This window comes from Vigna angularis, chromosome 10 (assembly GCF_016808095.1).
Source record: "Vigna angularis cultivar LongXiaoDou No.4 chromosome 10, ASM1680809v1, whole genome shotgun sequence".
In the NCBI taxonomy this organism is placed as follows: domain Eukaryota; kingdom Viridiplantae; phylum Streptophyta; class Magnoliopsida; order Fabales; family Fabaceae; genus Vigna; species Vigna angularis.
Window position 1 is genome coordinate 23,950,420 of NC_068979.1, and position 23,240 is coordinate 23,973,659.

A 23,240-nucleotide genomic window follows, 5' to 3' on the forward strand; every position below is an offset into this window, starting at 1 on the left:
TTTTATGAACCGACAAGGACTCACCTTGCTCCTACGTATATCCATTTATGATGGACAATCAGGGATTGCGTATTTCTTTATCTAGAAAAAGGTTTGTGAGTTTGTTTGAAAATTATTATGGATTATTTTGGGTTTTTTTTTAAAGTGAACCAGCAAGGATTAGGTTTAACACGATTGACATTTTTTATTTCTAAGATCTTGTATTTTTTTTTATTTCAAGAATGGTGGGAAAAAGAAAAGAAACCAGCCATAGGCCAACGAGTACTTATATTCCAAAATTTATGATTTTAAAAAATATGTTATTTGTGTGTAGTAAAAAAAATAATAATACCTTTAGAAAGACCTTCAACGAAAAGAGAAAAAAGAAAGGTGCAGAGATGACATACCTTTTCAGCTTTCAATACTCTCCTAGTTCTTCCTTGATAGTTTTTGTTGGCAGAGTTCCTCTAGCGTGAGAACTTACTTTTCTCTATACTCTTTCGTACTCTTTCTATCTCCGTTATTTCAGAGTCTTTCTCCCTCTCACACATTGTAATATTATGGTAATTTTTCCCTTAATTGTGAATTAATTGGCACCGAACCAAATAGGCAAAGAAAAAGTCTTGGCTCCAAGAAAAAAACATCAAATAATATGCAAGACATTAATTATAATTATTGTTAGAAAATTTGTCCATTTTTAAAATCATATTTTCCTCTTATATACTATTTTAATTATTGTTTATAATTATTAGCATAATATTGATTCAAATTATTATCATATTAAACTAACATTCCAAAAATATATTGTCTGGTATTATAGTTCTTATTTTATCCTTTTTACCCACCATTAATTATTATTCTCTTATTTATTTTTTATTTTTTTACTTACCCGGACGAAATTGGTTGTTGACAGCTGCCCCTCTTTATTTAGATTTTGCTAGATAACATGAACCTTAGAGTTTTGGTGTTATCATAGTAAAAGTTAAATAAATATAAAGACACTAATTTCGTTCGGGTCCAAAGAAAAGGAAAGAGATTACTCGATGTGTACCTTGTGGAGAGTGTAGCAACCCTGTGGAACTAGCTGAAGAGGTGCATGAAACTTGTAGAGGGTGTGTCACCTTTGATTTCGCTTAAGAGGTGAACATATCCTATAAATTTCACTAGAGAGGTGTATGAACCTCGTGGAGGGGGTGTCACCTTTGATTTCGCTTAAGAGGTGTACTCACTAGTGTAGTCAGGGACAACGACAGCGGTTATAAAGGCAAGGCAAAAAGTTTACACTTTTATTCCTCGGTTGGAAACCGAAACAAAAAATTGTAAGATTTTACCTCGGTTCAAAGGGAACCGATGTAGTCGATGTTTTGTTTTTTTATTTTTTATTGGAAGGACTTTACGCCTCGGTTCCTTTTGAACCGAGGGAGTATCTCATGCATAAAGGTAACTTTGTCCATGCCCTGAATCCATAATTAAAATAATAAAGCAAATGAAGATAATAAAAACAATCAACATTAACACCTTCATGAAACAGGAGAAAAAAAAAGTAGCACTATTAGTAAATGAAGATAATAAAAACAATAACACTAATATAAAATGCCAAATTATCAATAATGAAACGAAAGGGAAATAACATATTGGAATTATGGGAATAAGATACCATGATAACAGTATACATTACTGATTATAAAAAAAGATATGATTGTTCTAAACCCATCTCATTAGCAATACTCGTGATTAAAAGAATGTACAAGAATAAGAAACCATGCTATGGTAACTCTAACCTTTAGCTGTAAACAAGAATCAAAAACAGGTTGCAAGTTCACCAAGAAAGTGTATGATAAGTCAAGAACAATCAACTTTGGAAGACAAAATAAAGATCGAAGACCGTCTGAACCAATTGATGGGCATGACATCAATATCAATGACTCAATCAGTGGGCATGTGACAGTTGTAGCAGACAAGCAGTCATCAGTTAGTTGGCTGGAATTCCAAACAGTAAAAAATCAATCAACATTGCAGAAGAAAGAGTCTAGAGATGTTTAGAGAAAACCATTAACAAATGTTTTATAAAGGATAAATAGGAAAATAATGTATATAGATGACCTGCAAAAGGAAGCATCGAGAGATGTTAAGAGTGGACAATTAATGAATGCTTCAGATAGTACACCACATCCTTTCAACTCAAGTGAAACCATATAAGGTGCTTCAATGCTGAGTGTACTCAATTTTGGACATATTCCTAAATTGAGAGATGAAAGACCAACCTGACAAGTGAGGCATGAAAAGAAAATACTTAGCCTACAACTTGTGTAAATCAGATTAACAGAAGTTCATCTCATGCAAAATAGAAATGTTTTCTTCGGGGGAGCAAAACCTAGATATCTTACAAGCTTTATAGCTTGAAGAACGCAGTCAGGAAAGCAAACAAGCAGAAAACTTCATATTTTGTAGTTCATATCAATCTTCAGTAGTCGTGATTATTGATTTAGCAGTATGTCAAATATTCAAGCATGCATTATGGTCATACTGACAAAAAAATATCCCTAATTCCAATTCCATAAACAAAATCAAATCGCACATATCCACAAACGCAGCACTAGAGCAACAAAACTCCAATCCTTCACCATAACGTCATCGAAATTAATCGACTAAATCAGGCAACCAAAATAGTGAATCAAAGCGGTATCCACCATCAAAATCTGAATAATCGAAAACAGTAATAAGAAATAACAGCAGCAGCAAAGAAAGCAGTCCCAACGAAAAATGACAGATCGAAGTTTGTAGAAAGAGTAATTGAATGGAAAAGAAAAGAGACCTTTTCTTGGCCAGCGGTGTCCCATATCTAAGCCTTGATTACCTTGGAATCGATATTCAAACTCTTGGTGGCGAACTCAACTCTTATGGTAAACTTGGACTCCAAATTGAACTCGTTCCGCGTGAAGCACGAGAGAAGGTTGGACTTCCCCACGCCAGAATCGCCGATCAGAACCAACTTGAAAAGGTAATCGTGGATTAGAACCCTAGGAGCTGTTATCGAGAAGCTTCTTCACTCCCAACAGCAAAGACAACTTACCGTGGCTGCCACAACCACAACAAAGGCGCGACGACAGAGCTAGAGGTGCTACGAGTGAGGCGGAGGCGGAGGCAATTGCATGACGACGAAGATGTTGGCAGCAGCGACGAGGCAGAGGCGAGAGGCAACAACAATGGCACGCGAGGAAGACGAAGCAGCAATGTCCTCAAGGAAGATGAAGAACGACTCTTGCATAAGGAAGAAGAAGGAGAACGCGAGGCTGCGAAGAAGAGAAGGAACAGTGTAGGTTAAAATTTCTTAAGTCAACCAAGTGATACTACCTCGATTATTAGCGCACCGATGCCTAACGTACTCAGAGAAAAATAAAAAACAAGTAAATGGCAATTAATTCAAACGTTTATGCTTGGTTAACACTATAACCGAAGCTTGTGAATCTTTTGACACTAGCTCCCAAGGACTCGAGGTAATAGTAATTCTTTAAACTATTCATAAAAGTAGATTTGATAGGCCTTTATGTCTCTGTCTCCCTCTCAATCGAGGCAATAGCTCCGACTTGCAGAAAGTAGGTGGTAATTATGCTTCGATTTTTTTTATAACCGAGGTAAAAGACCCTTTCGGCTTCGGGTGTCCTGGAACCAAGGCATAAACATTCACTATTATTACAATTTTGCCACCGCATTTTTATATGCTTCGGTTTTGATAAAACCGAAAACTTTGTGGCGCGTTAGAAAGCATATTTTTCACTAGTGTCTTGTCCTATGAATTTCGCTTGAGAGGTGTATGAACCTCGTGGAGGGGGTATCACCTTTGATTTCGCTTAAGAGGTGTACTTGCCTTATGAATCCCGCTGTCAAGGGGGTATCATCACCTTTGATTTCGCTTAAGAGGTGTACTTGCCCTATGAATCTCGCTGTGGAGGGGGTATCAACTTTGTTTTAGCCTAAGAGGTGTACTTGCCCTATGAATCACGCTATGGAGGGGGTATCACCTTTGATTTAGCTTAAGAGGTGTACTTGCCCTATGAATCTCGCTGTGGAGGGGGTATCACCTTTGATTTCGCTTAAGAGGTGTACTTGCCCTATGAATCTCGCTGTGGAGGGGGTATCACCTTTGATTTCGCTTAAGAGGTGTACTAACCCTATGAATCTCGCTGTGGAGGGGGGTATCACCTTTAATTTCGCTTAAGAGGTGTACTTGCCCTATGAATCTCGCTATGGAGGGGGTATCACCTTTGATTTCGCTTAAGTGGTGTACTTACCCTATGAATTTTGCTGGAGAGGTGTATAAACCTCGCGAATTGAAACCTTTTTTTTAGAGGCGCAAGAACCTCGTAGTATTTGATGGAGAGGCGCACGAACCTCTTAAAATTTGATGGAGAGGCGCACGAACCTCGTAATACTTGATGGAGAGGCGCACGAACCTCGTAATATTTGATGGAGAGGCGCACGAACCTCATAATTTTTTTTCTTTTTTTGAATTCTTTAGTGCCAGGATGAAAACTGGGCTTTGGTGCCAGGGTGAAAACTGGATTTTTTTTTGTGGCAGAATGAAAACTGGGCTTTGGTGCAAGGATGAAAATTGGGCTCTGGTGTCAGCATGAAATCTGGGCTTTGGTAATAGTTATTAGTGGGCGCATGACCTCCCCATATGGGTATTGCTGATGTTGCATGCACTCCCCTTTCGTTCTCTTTTTCCAGATTAAATTGAATGTTTTGGAATAGTGGCCGAAGATGTAATTTTCCCATTCTTCAGCCCAATCTCGATTCTTTCGGTCTATGATGATGATACCAGCGAAATTGGAAGTCACACTTTCGATCATATGCTCATGAAAAGGTGGTTGTAGTGTGCTCACAAACATTGCAACCATGTCCTTGTTGTATAGAGGTGGCTCCACCTGTGCTGCCAATTCTCTCTATAGTTGCGCATACTCCTTAAAAGACTCCTCCTCTTTCTTTGCCATGTGGTGCCATTGTAACATGTCCGGCGTGGCGTTCATGATGTATTTATACTGCCTTAGAAAGGCATCCGCCAAATCTGCCCAAGAACAGATATGAGAGAATTCCATATGCGTATACAAACTCAATGATGATTCAGCCACGCTTCTTGAAAGAAATGGATAAGCAATCTTTCGTCATGAGCGTAAGCAACCATTTTTGGACAACACATGGTCAATTGGTTTTTAGGGCATGTGCTACCCTTGTATTGCTCGAATTTTGACACCTTAAACTTATGTGGGATTATCACTCTTGGGGCCAAACTCAACCTCGCCACGTCACCAAACCCGTAACTTTCAGAATCCTCTATGGCTTTTAGCCTGTATTCCAGTACTTCAAGTTTACTTTTCTCTTCTTCTGTGCCTGTGTGCATGGTTGCCTTAGTCGAAAAATCATGTGAAACAATTATGTGAGGAGACTTGGATGTTTCATTCATCTTCGTCTTTATCGTGTGGATAGGCCCTTGAGCGCTAGTACGCTATTGGTTATGGGAAATGCCAAAGAAGTGTGCTCCACCATTGAGTGATCTCCAATGGACGGCGTGTAACCTAGTGGCAAACCAAACATTGGAAACGTGAATTATGTGCCCACAACGTTATGTGCTGGAGGATGAGCCTTCGGCCTTTACAAACGAAGTCTCTCTTGCAACCTTCATGGCTTTCAAAGCTTCCAAGATTTGACCGATTTGATCCTTTAGTTGGCTAATATTAGCCTTTACAGCTCCACGTTCCTCTTCCCAAACTTCCATAGCTTCAGAATTTGCTCGAGTCTTATAAGGATGTCGTGGAAGTCCTGTCGTTTTTTTTTTTACTTTTTATATTTTTTGGCCCTTAATACTTCCCTGCATTCTACGCTATGGTAATGCGTGCTTGATGTATTGATATATGGGTGGGAATTCACGTGAGATCCTCATTCACCTTTATTTATTTTTTTGAAAATTCTGAACTTTTTCACTAATGTACTTTTTGAAATGGTTTCCATCGAATTCATGAATTCTCGTTGGAGTTGGCGATGCATGGTGTGTTATGTTTTTTCTTCTCTTTTCTTTGAACCCATATGATGATGCATGCATGATGCTGAATGTATTAATGCATGGACCTATAATGAAAAACCTTGTTTCGACCAATGCCTAGTAGAAGACCTGACTAACTAGAAAGAGGAAACCTAGATGTATGTTAAGCTTTTTGTATTTTTTGAATAAAAGAGATTTGATACCCACATAAAAAAAGTTCCAAATAAAGCTTCTCATTGACGAAGATATATACATGATAGTTATTTATGCAAATAAATGGTTATGACTTTTTCATGATGCAATAGTGTGCAAGTAGTTTTTTTTTTTTGAAAAAAAAAGTAATGTCCTACCTTTGATTGATTTTTTTTTTGTATTATTATTTTATTTTTGCTGAGTCAATTTGAAAACAATGGATTGCAAAAATTTTGAAGTTGGATATTCAAAATAGTGCTTCGCATTTTCTTTTAACATTGATATGTGCATGCTTGAATCCACAGAAAATTTGAAAGTGATAATGATTTAAAAGGATTTAAAGAATGTTGGGATAGCCACGTTGGCGTGTAATATGTGAATATGAGATACAACACACCAAAAAGACGTTGGTGTTTGGTAAAATGAGTATGGAGATATGAATCCATGAATGTCAAAGTTGTCCCAGTTTTTAGGCATGGGTTTTGTTCAAGATAGGGAATGGGTATGGAAAGGATTTATTGAAAAAGGACTGCCCCAAGTGGTTTGATTTTCTTTTGCACGCTTCTGGCTAGTTAGGGAGTTCCCAAATAACACAAGCGAGAATAGCTTTGGCAAGATAAATATGCTCTAGTCTATGGGTAGCATTAGTGTTTGTTAGAGTCAATCTCTTTTCTTTTGGGGAAGGCTGGAAAATGAGTGTTTTCAAGCAATGCACAAACACATGTCTCAACAGAAAATGCTATTGGTTATTTAAAATATTTGGTCGTATGATAATAAATTACTCAAAATGTAATGATTTCCCTTTCTATGCTTTTTTTTGGCGAAATGAAAATGATAAAACTTTTTGAGAAATACTTATTTTATATTTTCCTCTTATCGCATTCGTTTGTTTTTTTTTCAAGAAATTGAATTTGAAGAAAACTATCAACTGGGCCTAATGGGCTTAAAAAAAGTTCTTGTTACAGTGAATGAAAATTAAGTTTGTCATTTTCATTTTTTCCTTGTGTTTTGAAATTTTGACTCTTTTTTTTTCAAAAAAACAATTCTTTCTTAAATAACATGATGTCAACCTGACTTGTTCAAAAATGTTTTTTATTTATTTTTAAGACTCAAAATAGGTTACAAAGAATGATAATTTTTTTTTTATGAAGAAACATGTCTACATATTAAATTATGATTGCCTTATTTTTGAAAATCTTAACTTAGATAAGTTGCCCTTGATTTTTTTTATTCATTTTCAATTTTTTATCTTTTTATTTTTTTGCTAAAAAGATTGCTTGCGATCACTTTGAGATAGTGCCCCTTATAAACTGATTTTTTTTATGGATAAAATGGATGATGGAAAATGATGAAGAAGAAAACTATTTTCGCGATTTCATGTTATAAATGCTTCAAAAAAAATGAAAGTTTTATTAATTCATTTGACTAAAAAGTGTTTATTTTGCCTTATTAATTTATTCATTAAAGCATGACATTTTTTTTTAAAAAACGTGACACATCCAGTGTTACATAAAAAGAAAATTAAGGGAGAATGATAAAAATATTGCTAATGCATATGATGCATGAAGATGCATGTGTCAAATAATGATTAAAAGGCAACATGTTTTATACCCTTAAGATAAGTACCATGTTTTAAAGTCTAAGCATTGTATATGCAACCTCACAGGGATGACTTCCTAAACCTAAAATCAAGGCCACCAGAGCTATGGTCCTTTTCACAGCATTTTCCACAACAGTTGATATGCAACTAGGTGTGAAATTACATGTGAAGAGAACAGACACTGGTTGGGATTCTCACGATAGCCAAACTAGAAGTAGTCCAGACGTGACACCGCTACGCAACCCCTCTAATTCTGTGTTACACTCAGACCCGAGTATAGGGTCCCACTCATGATATGCATAATAATAATAATAATAATAAAAACGAATATAAATAAATTACCAAAGTAAATAAAGACAATCATATATAATAAATAAAGGGAAAATAAAATGAAATAAAATAAAATCAAGAAAAACCACATTAATTTTTCACATTTAATTAAGAAGGCCTGATTCTCTAGCGTCCCCAGTGGAGTCGTCATCTTTCGCAACCAGGATCGTGACGGGACGGCGAGCCGAAAAACAAACGGGTTCGAGAAAAAGTTTTGGGAGTCGCCACCATAATTTATTATGGAAAAACTATGGAAAACAAAAAAATAAGACATGGTCTGCGAAAACTAAATTTTAAGTTCGGGAGTCGGTTACGCGTAAGGAAGGTGTTAGCACCCTATCGCATATTCCCAAAGACAGTACCTTTAATTAAATGTATAAAGTTAGACGTAGTTTTTCAAAATGTTTAATTTTCCCTAAAAACATAATATAAAGAAACTATTAAGAAACAAAAAATATTTTTTGTTTTATGAACCCGACAAGGATTGACCTTGCTCCTGCGTATATCCATTTATGATGGACAATCAGGGATCGCGTAGTTCTTTATCTAGAAAAAGGTTTGTGAGTTTGTTTGAAAATTATTATGGATTATTTTGGATTTTTTTAAAAGTGAACCGACAAGAATTTGGTTTAACACGATTGACATTTTTTATTTCTAAGATCTTGTATTTTTTTTTATTTCAAGAATGATGGGAAAAAAGAAAGAAACCGGCCATAGGCCAACGAGTACTTATATTCCAAAATTTATGATTTTAAAAAAATATGTTATTTGTGTGTAGTAAAAAAAAAATACCTTTAGAAAGACCTTCAACGAAAAGAGAGAAAAGAAAGGTGCAGAGATGACATACCTTTTCAGCTTTCAATACTCTCCTGGTTCTTCCTTGATAGTTTTTGTTGGCAGAGTTCCTCGAGAACTTACTTTTCTCTATACTCTTCCGTACTCTTTCTATCTCCATTATTTCAGAGTCTTTCTCCCTCTCACACATTGTAATATTATGGTAATTTTGCGCTTAATTGTGAATTAATGGGCAACGAACAAAATAGGCAAAGAAAAAGTCTTGGCTTAAAGAAAAAGAAATCAAATAATATTCAAGACATTAATTGTAATTATTGTTAGAAAATTTGTCCATTTTTAAAATCATATTTTCCTCTTATATACTATTTTAATTATTCTTTATAATTATTAGCATAATATTGATTCAAATTATTACCATATTAAACTAACATTTCAAAAATATTGTGTCTGGTATTATAGTTATTATTTTATCCTTTTTACCCACCATTAATTATTATTCGCTTATTTTTTATTTTTATTTATTTACTTACCCGGACGAAATTGGGTGTTGACAATCAGCATTGTATCAAAACCCTAATCATCTACCATTTTCGTACTTCCATCATTATTCATCGTTATCCATATGTATGATTGTGGGTATAATTGTCCCTTTTCAAATTTTTTAAAAGTTTAATTTTGAAAATTTTTCTTTATTTAAAAAGAATTATAATATATATCCATATATATATATATATATATATATATATATATATTTGTTAATTTTGTAAAAAGGAATTTAATTGCACAAATGACATTAAATGATTAAAGGACACATTAATCACTCACGGGACTATGTATTGAAGGGGTGCATGAATAAGTCTGTTGAAAGTCCCACATCGACTAAAGATAAGGCCAGATTATAGTATATATATGTGGGTGCAAACCTCACCCTACAAGTCGGTTTTGTGGGTTGAGTTAGGCTTACAATCCATTTCTTAACATGATATTTAGAGTCTAAGGTTCTTTTGAGAAAAAAACATTTTTGTCGCTTCTACCACTAGATCTATTGCTACCGGCAGCGACACTGTGTATCGTCGCTGCCGGAAGCGCTACAGTCTATTGCTACCACCGTTGGAGTTTCACTTTCGACCGACGATCACACGGTTTTAATCATCTCAACCAGACGACCACTGTGTCATCAACGACGCGTTCATCGAAGCTCCTATGCAACGATTGAGAGCGTCAAGGTCACTATTTTTTCTCTTTCAAGTTCGTCGTGCGTGGTTATACGTCTCGTCTCTTTTTAGGTAGCTATTCAGAGCGTCGAGGTCATTCTTGTTCCTCTTTCAAGTGCCTTGATTATAGAATATTGGATTTTTAAGGTTTATCTCTCTTATTCATCCATGGCTTCTTCCGTTGCTTTCTCTTTTGACCTCTCTTTTGTTACCAATGTGTTTGACCTGTCCATATATGTTTTTTCTCCAGTGACAAAGATGACTTTTGTTAGTTTATTTATAGTCTTGGTGGCTCTTTAACAATGACATTTTATCCACTAGATGTCAATAATGCATTACTTAATCGCGATTTGCAATAAGAGATTCATATGAAGCAACCTCGTAAATTTGTTTCTTAAGGGAGTCTTTTGAGTTGATATTTCGTCTTGTATATCATCTTTACAAATAATTAACAATTTGGTGTTACTCAAGTGTAAAAACAAATATTTTCACTAAATCTTTATTGATTATATTACTATTAAACTTGGTTCATACAATTTATATGCACCAGTTTAAGGAAGAATGTTATATATATATATATATATATATATATATATATATATATATATATATATTAAAAAAATATATTAGTCTCGTATATAATTTTTTATTATATTCAATAAAAGAAATATATGAATATTTAATATAAGATATATTAATTTTATATATAATTTTTTACTATATCCAATAAAGAATTTCATGTGAAGTTTTTCTATCATCTTTAACTTTAATTGTTATGTTACCAAAATAGTACAATTGGGTAGGTTAATTGGAATAATACTGATTAGATGAGATGTAAAATAGATTAATCAACAAGAAATTATTCAGGTCACTCTTAAAATTGTGGAAAATTTTCATGGTTTGAATGTTGATATTTTAGAAACTTTCCTAGCATATGATGAATCTTTCCAGATCTTGAATCAGAATTTATTGCAGCTATGATAGCGATTCAAGAATTCTATTCAAAAGGTTTGAATAAGTCATGGATTGAGAGTTATTATATGCTTATTCAATATGTTTTTTATATAAAGTGGATGTAGTTTTTACATTATACATACATACATATATATTAATTAAAGGATGCTTATATTTTCTTAATATTTATTCATATTTTTATTCATATACACTAAAACGATTCATCAATACTTAATATATAGTTAAAAAGAAAATAAAGAAAAATATGTTATGATATGATAAGAAAAAATATATAAAAAGAAAAATAAATTATAATAAGTGTACATAAAAAGAATTAAAGTGTATTTGTATGATTGTTGTGTCTCATATTATTTTAAAGAAAAAAAACGAATGCAGAATGTGATAATGTTGTCATCCACTTGTCCTTACAATATTATCCATATTTATGTAAAGACATGTTTTCAGGTTAGTTTGTGTTCACTTTTTCATTGGATGAACACGGAAATCTCCTAGTACAATTGTACAATCTTGCTTCCTCGTGTTTTTCAACACCCTTTTATTTTCTGGGTGAACTTGTCTGCTCTATTTTCAGTCGAGAATAAGATATCAATTTTATTTTAAAAAGTTGTTGTTTTTAAGAGAAAAATAATAAATGGAATAAATTTTGAATGCCTCAAAGTAAAAATTAATTTTTTTTATAAAGCTTTAATATATTTTAATTTTTAAACTTTAAAATAAATAAATATAAACTTTTTAATTTAATTACACTAAAATTTTTTAACCAACTCAAATGTTAACACGTTTGATATATAAAAGAAATTAAGGTAATTTTATATTAATATTAAGTTAAAATGACTATATTAATTATTTTTAAAATTTAGGACTAAAATATATAAAATTTTGAATGTAGAAAAATTTTAATTTTATGTCAAAATTTAATAATTAAAAATATATTTAATTTAATAATAAATTATGTGACATTCCATTTTAGTAATATAAAAACACTAAAACAAGAGCTACAAGGAATAAAACTTACAACAAACTTGAGATTTCAAGAGAAGAAAAATCTACACCTAAAATACAAAAGAAGCTATCTATATTACTGTCTCACCACCAACTCATATGCTGAGACAATTGGAAAGAAGCCCTTCCTAAGCTCACACACATTAAGGTGATCATCGCAAAAGAGAAAACACACAGACAAACAAAAGCAAAAGCAAGGGTAAGCTAATGATAAAAATATTTAACATGGTAAAAATAAAATTCAACATACAATTTTAATCACACAATTAGTAGAACATCTTCTCTCATTCACACATATCAAAAGATCTTTTCCATTCACACCATTGACTCGAACTTGGCCAAACCCTTTACAATATAGTATAAATGTCGAGTCATGGAAAGTTCTACACCTGTGTGGTGAAACAGCTGACTCACTCAAAGCTACCACACAAGGTTAGTCCTTAAAACGCCTTTTGCCACCATGAAGAAAGGCCCCCAGGCTAGGACCTCCTGCTCCTCTCATGACATGACTCATCACTCTTTAATTGAGCATGGATGATCATTAGAGTGTTAGGATAACCCCATATCAACTTCTTACAATTTATACTATTTATACACATGAATCTCCTAATAAGATATTCCTCCTTGGAATTCTCTTTTTCCAACCTTGAAAACCATTTGAAATCATACATATGTCCATACAATTTCACATTCGAATAATACACTAATACATGAGAATACTGATTATACATTAAAGAAATAGAAACAATCATACAAGTAATAAGAAATCACCCAATAACACAATTTATTCATGGCATAATTATACTCATATTTAGGTAAGGAAAAAAACTCTGAAACCCTCACCAACAGCTCCGGAAGGGTCCAAAACGACCTAAAGAACATCAAAAATCGATAACCAAAACCCCAAATTTGAGATTCGAAAAACTGAAAAAAAAAAAAAAAAACAAATTTTGCTGAGTTGCGCCCAACGCCCCAAAAAGGGGTGCTCGGGCGCCAGACCCCTGGAACAGGGGCGCTCAGGGGGCGCCCAAGCGAATTCTTCTTGCAGAAACGCCCAGGGGCGCCCAACGCTGCACCAGGTTATCAAATTCACCTATTTTGACTTTGGTGACCCTCTATACAAGTTTAAATAATTCTCAAACACTCTTAGGCGCTGAGAAACATCTAAAAACATACCTCTTACTTGAATTGACCACTCCAAACCTAAATTGACCTATGAAAACCCAAAATTCACTCCTATAAGCTACCCAAACTCAAATCTACCTCTTATACCACCCATGTTACTGATTTTACTGCACAACCAATTTCATATTGACTTAATAATGGACTCTAATCCAACTCTTACTCCACATAACTGCCCCTTTTTAAATTCACTACCCAACACCCTCTTAATAGACTTAAATTCACTTCAACCAAGCCTCACCAACACTTTTCTGCATAATAAACCAAATTTTACTGGTTTGATCCCTCTCACAAGTCCAAATGGACTTTAAAATAACCCATAAACATCCCTTTTTCCCAACCCACTGCTTACTCACAAATCCACCTACCAAAACCCAAAATTTTCACTCTAAATAAGTAGTAAATAAACTCAGATTCTTCCTCTCAACTTGACATCATAAATTTCCTTATTTAATTATATTAATCAGTCATAATTACCCTGTAACACTTACCAAACTGCAGGTTCCACATTCTACTCATTATTTCAAGAATCGACATACTAACACTCATCACTTCAAAACCAAATTAGTACTTCAATCTATTATTTTCACAACCATCATTATTCATACAATTTTTGCATCAACAACATATTCATTTCATCATACAATAAATCACAACAATTCATACATTTAAAAATCTAAACCTTTCATCATAACGCACACTAATCAATATTTACTCAATTTAGAACATTTATACTATCACATAACCATACAACCCATCAATAAAAGATTTCAAACCTCCTATTACATATACAAAAGACAAATTAACTTCCCTTACGTTTGTTAGAATTACTACGGCTCTCTAACCACCGATTGTTACTTCCACCACAAGGAAAAATCTTAGAGAAACCTACAAATCGCCAATTGATGATTGGAAACGAACCTTAGAATTTCAAATTGACAAAGAATTAAGTAAGACAACCTTTTGATAGATGCAAAAACAGATTTAGGCACATGATCAAAGATCGAGAATGGAAAGAGAAAAAAGGGTAGAAACTTACTTGCTCTATTGTAGAAATTGATCGGTAGATATTGAAGACAACTCCGTAGAGATCTTCTAGGAACTTCCTGATTGTCAAATAGATGATCAAAGAGTAAGAAAACTTAGAGAGAAGGTAGAGAGGGTTTAGAGAACGAGTTTTAGAGAGATGAACTATGTTTTAAGTAATGAGACGAGTGTATGAAATTCTATTTATATTATCGACTCATTTTAATATAAAATAATCGGTCTCATTATTTTAAAACACCTATTTACTCTAATACTCTATTTTTTAGGTTCTTACAAATTATCTTAGTATAAATTTTACATGAGCATTTGGAAATTATAAATATGTTTAGACAAACTTTTCTATAAATAATTTAAGAAGAGAAAAAAAGTTAAATAATTATTTTCAAGTTAAAATTAATTTGCACATGTACTAAAAGGGATGATTTTCTTTAGGAAGATCATAAAAAAAATAAAGATGAGACTTAACTCTACCTAAACTAAGATATAGACATCACTTTTAATATAAAATGTTAAGGTAATGGGTTTGAGTATTCATCCTTATATTGGGACTTAAACTTAAGGCACGTCAATGATGAGTTTCTTATATCATTGTTATATGATAACGTAATACCCTTTTCTAAAATCTTTATATAAAAAAATATTTTAATATAAAAAATTCTCACATGTTCATATCATATTTTGTCCGAATAAGACAAATCATCAGTTTTGATTTCACTAATAGATTTTTTTGTAAACAATTTAGAGTAAAGATACAACATCAATATAACTTGCGCAAACTCACATAAAAATTTTGAATTAATATTAATATTTAAAAAATTAAAATAAATTATTTATCAATTTTTAATTTAAATTTATTAATAATTTTTAAAATTAATTCCATATTAATACTAATTTTTTCTTTAATAATACGTACGTTAATGTTAATTTCTCTTACACTCAATTTTATTAACTGTTAATAGAATTTAAATAGAACTAATACAATTAGAATTAATATATAAATATTATAAATTTTTATCATATTAAAAATAAAATATCTTTATAATTATATTGAAATGATTATTTATCCCGCAATATGTATAACTTTATGTAAATTATATCATAAGGACAGATAATTTTTTGTCAATACTCTTAATATAAGTGAAGGAAACAAAGGATATGATTATACACCACTTATATAAACAAAAGGTTAATTGGAAATTTTTTCAACTTAAAAATACTCATTTAGAAAAAAATATATTCATAAAGTTAACCCCTTTGAATCTCACAGGAAGGACTGGCTGCTACTCCATCATTATTGTAATTATTGTGATTAAGGCAGCTAAATAAAATATTAGTTGGACAATATTTAATTATTCAAATTTGAATAAGTAATCATACTAATCCAAATTTAATTTAATATAATTAATAAAATTAAAATAAATATGAATTGAATATTTGTATATTTAAAAATATATAACTAATATTCAGAGATCTCTTTACTTAAGACATTTTAGCTGAGATAGTTTTAAATTGATTTACTAAAAGTACTTTACTCAAGAATATATATTATTTATTGTGAAGATTTTGATCCAGAAATTCTTAAACTCAGTTAAATTAGCTGTCAAAACGGGTAACTTGGCTTAGCCCACCACGGATTGGTTACTTAGTGAGTCAACCCAACCCGTCTCATTTATTAGCGAGTTGAAAAAAATTCGAACCTCGCCCAATCCACCACGGGTTGGTGGGTTGTGTAACATCCCAAAAATATAGTTGTAAACTATATTTAAGAGTTCTTACATTTACAATAAAATAGAACAGTTACAGGAAATAAAGCTAACTTACAGTTATCCTAAAATAACCATAAATTAAAAACTTTATAGAAACCTACACTGATACAAATCATATCGATCGGTCATACAAGAAGTGTATCAACCGACGGTCCTACACTGAAAACAAAAACAAGCACAAGACCGAACGGTCTTACTCTTACGGAAACCATCCTCTTCTATCAACGCCTGCTTCAGAGAACCCTCCTCACCTTCTGCTCACACCCATAGGATGATCATTGCAATGACAAAGACGACCGAACGGACAACATGACAAGACATGAAAATAAGGGTAAACTGGTGTAATTTAATTAACTATGTTAACATACAATTTAGACAAACATATAATATAATCATACATATATAGAAATCATATAAGCATGTTATAACCGACTACTTTTACTCTGACTGTCCGGATTGTATGAATTATGTAGCTACGACGTTTATGCACCCAGATGGTGTAATAACTGAGATGCCCTCAACAGCTGCCACCGAGGTTAGTCCGTTATACCTCGCCCAATTTCACCTTATGGAGTAGGACCTCCTGTCATTCTCACACATGAGTTACTCTTCTCTACGTGAGAATGAGTAATCACAAAATATCAGGATAAACGCCAACTGAGCATAACCACATTCATACTTTACAATTCAATAACCAACCACGAGATATTCCTCCTTGGAATACTCTTCCATACTATTCAATTCATGTCATACTTTAAATACCATCATTCTTAAACATCAATACAATCAAACCGAACAATAAAATAAGATCCCATCGTTGAACAAAACCGAAAGAGATATCATCAGACTTATGAATAAGACCGAATGGGAGAAACTCTCCCTACATACGAACATGACCGAACGGTCATTTAAGCGTAAGACTCAAGCATGAGCCGAACACAGTTTTAGGGCCGAACACTAGAACAACCGAATACTAGAGGTAAACCGAACGCTTATATCTTAGTCCGAACACTATCGGCTTAGACCGAACACTTAGGTCTTAAACCGAACACCATTAATACCTAATACAAGTACATGACTGAGTATTATGCCGAGACCTAATGCTTAGTACAAGACCGAGTACTACTGAGATCGAGCGCTTATACTAATATACTGTTAGTATAAGACCGAGCGCTAACAAGAACGAGTGCTAGCACAAGAAACCATCCACACATCTAAGGCCGAACGCTATAATTTAGTCTGAACACTAAGAGTCAATACCAAATACTGAGATAATACTTATAACTAAACATAACCTATCGGTCATTAACAAGTAAGGTCCATAAGAGACCAAACTCAGTTAAGTCCGAACACTCGAGTGAGACTAAACGGTCAGTAACTAGTAAGGCTCTACAAAGGCCGAGCGTAGTTAAGACCGAACACTAGTACCAGACCCATCGATCATTAACTGAAAACTCCACAGAAGCAGAACTCAGTTAAGACCGAATACAAGAGAAAAGTCAAACGGTCCAAGAAGGACTTTCAGCGAACAATATAATTCTGCAAAGTGACTGCAAAATTATGATAAATCACCAATCTTTACCAAAATTCCTTCATTCTTTCCAACTTCTAATCCTCCAATCTTGTATCAAATATCCTATATGATGCACTACGAACATCTAAAACATTTCTAACATCATTTGAAGAGCTTCATCTCAGATTTGAGGTTCAATTCTATAGAATCATGAACTCAAAGACCGAAAATCAGATTTCCTAGCTTTAGTACCGTTTTGAGTGACTCAAGGGTTCTAACCAGTCTTATACCACTTACCCAGATTCTCTATACCGGCCACACTCACACCGAACATAATTGCTCCAATTTCACTATCCCACTTCATCACAATTCACTCGGCCATGATCCAAAAACTCAGCATAAATACAATCAACATGAACACGACCATTTAACAGTCCACACCAACTCAACCTAACACAAAATCATTAAATTTCACATACATGCAACATCATCAACAACATTTTCATACATCAAAACTAAGTAATTAAATTATCTAGCTTCCCTTACCTCTTTGACCGAACCAAAGGAAGACCTCTCACTGAAATGACTATCCCACACACACAATCACCGCCTACAAATCTTTGGATGGGTGAGAAAACAACATCCATCCAACCCAGAACTAAGGATTAGATTCAAAAGAGTAGTTGATGGACACATGCAAGCTAAATAGTGCTTGCATGTAACAGAAAATGTAGAACTTCAAAGGACAAAAGAATTTAACTTACCAATTCCAAAACAGTAACTTGATCGGTTTAAAAGAGAGAGCTTGACACCAAGAATACTTAGGTGTTGCCTGAATGATGATCGGAAGAAGGAAAATGTAAGAATTTGTAGAGAGAAGGAGAAGAAGTTTAGAGAGAAGGAGGAGAAAACTGAAACTCAGAAACTTTTGGAGAAGAAGGTGCATGCAGGAAATGGCTCGAGGTTTTTTGAAAAAGCTAATTATATCCTACCATCAAAATCCACTGGGTCCAATCCGATGCACCCATATCGATCCAACTTTGTTGCTGAATTTAAGGGTCCTGACAGGTTGGCTCATTGGCTCATTTAATTATAAAATAAAAAAAAATTATATTTTTTTAATTCAAATTTAAATATTCACACTAAAATAATATTAAACTCCAAAAACAATTCAAAAAATATATATCATACAATCAAAACGTAATCTAAACACATGTACAAAAAAACAAAGAAATAAGTTTTTAATATTGATAATTTTTGTATCACTTGTCCATTTATAATATTCTTGAATAGATAAATCTATAATATTATTCTCTCTTGAAACATCTTTTTTCTTATCACCATCTACAATATAATAGAAAAATGCTAACTAATAATATTGAAAACAAAAAAGTAAATAATTTAATTAAATTAGGTGGGTTGGTGAGCTTACTGGATTCACCACGAGTTCAACTCGGTTGAGCCGAGTTTTAAGTGAACCGAATTGAAAAATAACTCGCACAAAAAAATTATATGTTTTTCAAATCTAACCCAACTCAAACCCGTGGTGGGTCAGGTTGACTTGCGATTATAACCGCACTAGATTTATATAAGTAACTTACAAACAAATAATTAACTTAACTATGACAATAAGTTTTATTCTTCACAAAAGTTATTTTTTATTTTTCAAAAGTTAATATTAAAATATTATAAATATTAAGTCATTATATTAAATACAACCTACACACTTACTTATATATTGTCATAAATAAGTATTTAAAATAGGTTTTACAAAATTAATAATTTAAATATGTTTTAAAGATAAAATCATATCAAAACTCCATGATTACACCCTACCTTAAAGCCAGTATTTTAATCTAAAAAATTATCTTAATTATTTAGAGAAAAAAATGTATCAAATAAACTAATTCAAATAAAATTGAATTTTAAATTTTAGTTTTAGTTTGAATATTATCTAAATTAATAGTTCAAATGAACATGAACGAAACATAATTTAATCTAAATTAAAAATTATTTTTAAAATAATTTTTTTAAACTCTATAACAAATTTTGTATTAATATAGAAATATGTTATTAATAAAGTCTGTTTTGAGAAGTCATCTCACATGGGAAAAACAAGACAAAGAAAAGAATTTTATATATTTATATAAAAGTTGTGGTTGTGGTATATTTGGGAGCAGCTTTCAAGATGGTTATGGGTTCAGAAAATATCAAGTGAATGAAAGTAAGTGAGTGGCTTGATTGGTACCGAAGGGAGGCCCATACGCTCATCAATTAATTCTCCTCTGCCTTATTGTTGAAGTACAATTATACTCAACACACTTATTTAGGTGAGACCATTAAATTATTGCACAAATAAAAAACATTCAATTTAAGTTATTATGTACAATTTAACTATTAAAAATAAAAATATATTACCATGATTTTCTAACAGTTGTATAACTTTTTAAATTATATTTTAGTTTTAGTACTTTAGTTCTTTAATTTTTTTTAATATACACTTTTCTTCAAATGTGTTATTGAAAAATATTTTTGGTTACTTAGATTTTTTTTTTAGTTCATCTATATGGATAGACTTTTTAGAATATATTAAATTTGAGGAAAAAAATATTCAATTCTTTATTTAAGTTTTTATTTAATCTTTTATATTTTATTTTCTTGAAACGGGACAAAGTATTTTATTAACCAACTAGTTTGTTTTCAGATATCAGAATGCATTAATCTCATAACTTATTTTGATTTCCAAGAAAAATAAAATAGTGTTATTTGATCCCTCTATTAATTGTATAGATTTCTTTTCTATTTCATAAAGTTAACAATAAATGTTTTGTACAACTGGTTGAACTTTAGTAGCTTAATATTTAAATATGATTATAAAAAATAAAAAATGTGTTTAACGTATTTTTGTGAGAACTATAAAATAGAATTTGTAAGAGTTGATAAGTGTTTTAAATATTAAGGTCATGTTATTTTAATATTAAAAATAAAAGATATAGATAGAAATTTTCTTAAAGAGTTTCGTTACTTAAAACACTTCCTATATATTTTTCTAGAACTCGTTTATCGAGTATTCTTTCTTTTTTCTTTTCAAGTTCTAACTTTCGAATTATCTTTTTAATTATTAGGAAGTGTCTCTGTGATCACGACAGGAATGTCTTCCTTTACCTTTAATCAATTTTGTTAAAAGAGTAAGTTAGTTTTTACTCTTTTCTTGAGTTGTACACTTCCTTTCATGCATGTGAGCATTCTTGTCGCATGTGCCTTCTCAGTTTTTTAGTATGCTCCATGTTGATCTATGGTTCTAACCACGTACCTTAATCATGTCTCTGTGGTATTTATGTGCAGATTAGAGTTCTCTGAATTGAAGGAGTAATTTTGGTCTAGTAGAGCAGTTAGAATTTCCAATAGGTAAAGGAAACTATATGTTTGTTTATAAAACTTTTACGAAGTTCAAATCTGAATTGGTGTGTGTTTAGTTGAGACGATTGATTGAGTTATGAAAATAATATATATATATATATATATATATATATATATATATATATATATATATATATATATATATATAACTTGCTGAAGAATTTCATAATAGGATAGTTTGATTGCTTTAATTGGATGTGAATACGTGTGTTATTTGAAATTAGTAAGATATGGTGGTGAATGACTCTTGATTGTTAAGTGTTTTGATCACTTGAGTGGATATGTTTGAATGCATATTTTGTTAGAAGTTATTGTAAATTTTGGGAGAAGAAAATAGGGAGGTCTTCGGGTTGTACCGCGCACCTCCATGTACTTTGGTTGATTCTTTTCTTTTTAACATTCTTTTTCCTTTTAGTTGTTTTTAAGTTCTTTGTTTAGCATATAAGTTCCATGTATCTTGTTTTTGGAACACTCTTTTGAAGGATGTTTGATGAGATATGATGTGTGTATGTTTACATTGTTATATTTGCATTGTAATGAAGGTAAAATGGATATTTCATGTATGAGTTATGTTTCAAATTGAATATGGAATGACTTGTGTATGTGTAATATATAAATGATGTTATAAGAATTTCAAGGATAAATTCTTAAGATGGTTGCATATAAGTGTATGTAGTGATATATGATGTTAGTAATTAGGGGTTATTTTGACAGTCTCAATAACTTCTAGTCTCAAGACGAGAAGGATAGTTATGTGGTGCAAAGTAGCAGGAAGTCCTTAGTCTGATAATCAATTATTTTCGGTCATAGATGCTTGAAGGATTAACCTCAGAGTGTGGTAGTTAATGTTGAAAAGTCGTTGTTGCACCACCTCTTGGGCATAGCCCTTATAGTTTGACATCAAGTATTGAAATGGTTAGTCTAGAGTTAAATAGTAAGATGTGTATGAATCTTATTAGTTGTTGAAAATTAAATTATAAGTTGATGTTTGTAAGTGATTATAGGTGCATTTTTTTTATAACATTAGCTTATCCTTTTATTTGTGTTTGTGTTTGTTTGTTCTCTTGTTTGCAATGATTACTTTTAGTGATCTTTAAGTTCTTTGTGTAATATAAGTTCCATGTAACTTGTTTTTGAAACACTCTTTGAAGGAAGTTTGATGAGATATGATGTGTGTATGTTTACATTGTTATATTTGCATTGTAGTGAAGGTAAAATGGATATTTCATGTATGAGTTATGTTTCAAATTTAATAAGGAATGACTTGAGTATGTGTAATATATAAATGATGTTATAAGAATTTCAAGGATAAATTCTTAGGATGGTTGCATATAAGTGTATGTATTGATATAGGATGTTAGTAATTAGGGGTTATTTTGACAGTCTCAATAACTTCTAGTCTCAAGACGAGAAGGATAGTTATGTGGTGCAAAGTAGTAGGAGGTCCTTAGTCTGATAGTCAATTATTTTCGGTCATAGATGCTTGAAGGATTAACCTCAGAGTGTGGTAGTTAATGTGTAAAAGTTGTTGTTGCACCACCTCTTGGAGATAGCCCTTATAGTTCTATATCAAGTATTGGATGGTCAGTCTAGAGTTAAATAGTGAGATGTGTATGAACCTTATTAGTTGTTGAAAATTAAATTATAAATTGATGTTTGTAAATGATTATTTTTTATAACATTACCTTATCCTTTTATTTGTGTTTGTGTTTATTTGTTCTCTTGTTATGATTATTTATATATGTAAGCATATGTGAAATCCTCTTTAGATCAATTGTTAGGCAGTGGAGATAGAACACAATAAATTAAGATTTCTTTTCTTTTTTGTTACTTTTATTATATATATATATATATATATATATATATATATTTACAAACTTTAGAGTGTACTTTAGTTTAAGTGTATAAGAATTTGTTGGATTTTTCTTCTCTTGTATATATCATAATATTAGAGCTATATTTGGATAACTTTAATAAGTTCAAGTTTAACTGCTCTAATTTTATTAAATATGTATAAATCTTATAATAGTATTAATATTATTAAAAATTTGAGTTGTTATAATTTTGTTATTGTCTTTTTTAAGAACGCCAGTAAAAATACATGTAGTAATTTTTTTATAATAAAAAATATATTAGTATACTAATTATTCAAATAAAAAATATTATTAAATTATAAAATAACTTT

At 31.8% G+C, this 23,240-nt stretch overlaps 1 long non-coding RNA gene across 1 annotated transcript; it reads right to left on the reverse strand.

Moving 5' to 3' along the window:
• Nucleotides 1-1,589: 1,589 nt before the first annotated feature.
• Nucleotides 1,590-3,354, reverse strand: LOC108335456 (uncharacterized). Its single transcript, XR_001832745.2, has 3 exons — nucleotides 2,795-3,354; nucleotides 2,083-2,243; nucleotides 1,590-1,959 (listed from the first exon to the last, which is right to left on the reverse strand). It is a non-coding gene; the product is annotated as an uncharacterized LOC108335456 (long non-coding RNA).
• Between the last annotated feature and the right edge of the window lie 19,886 nt (nucleotides 3,355-23,240).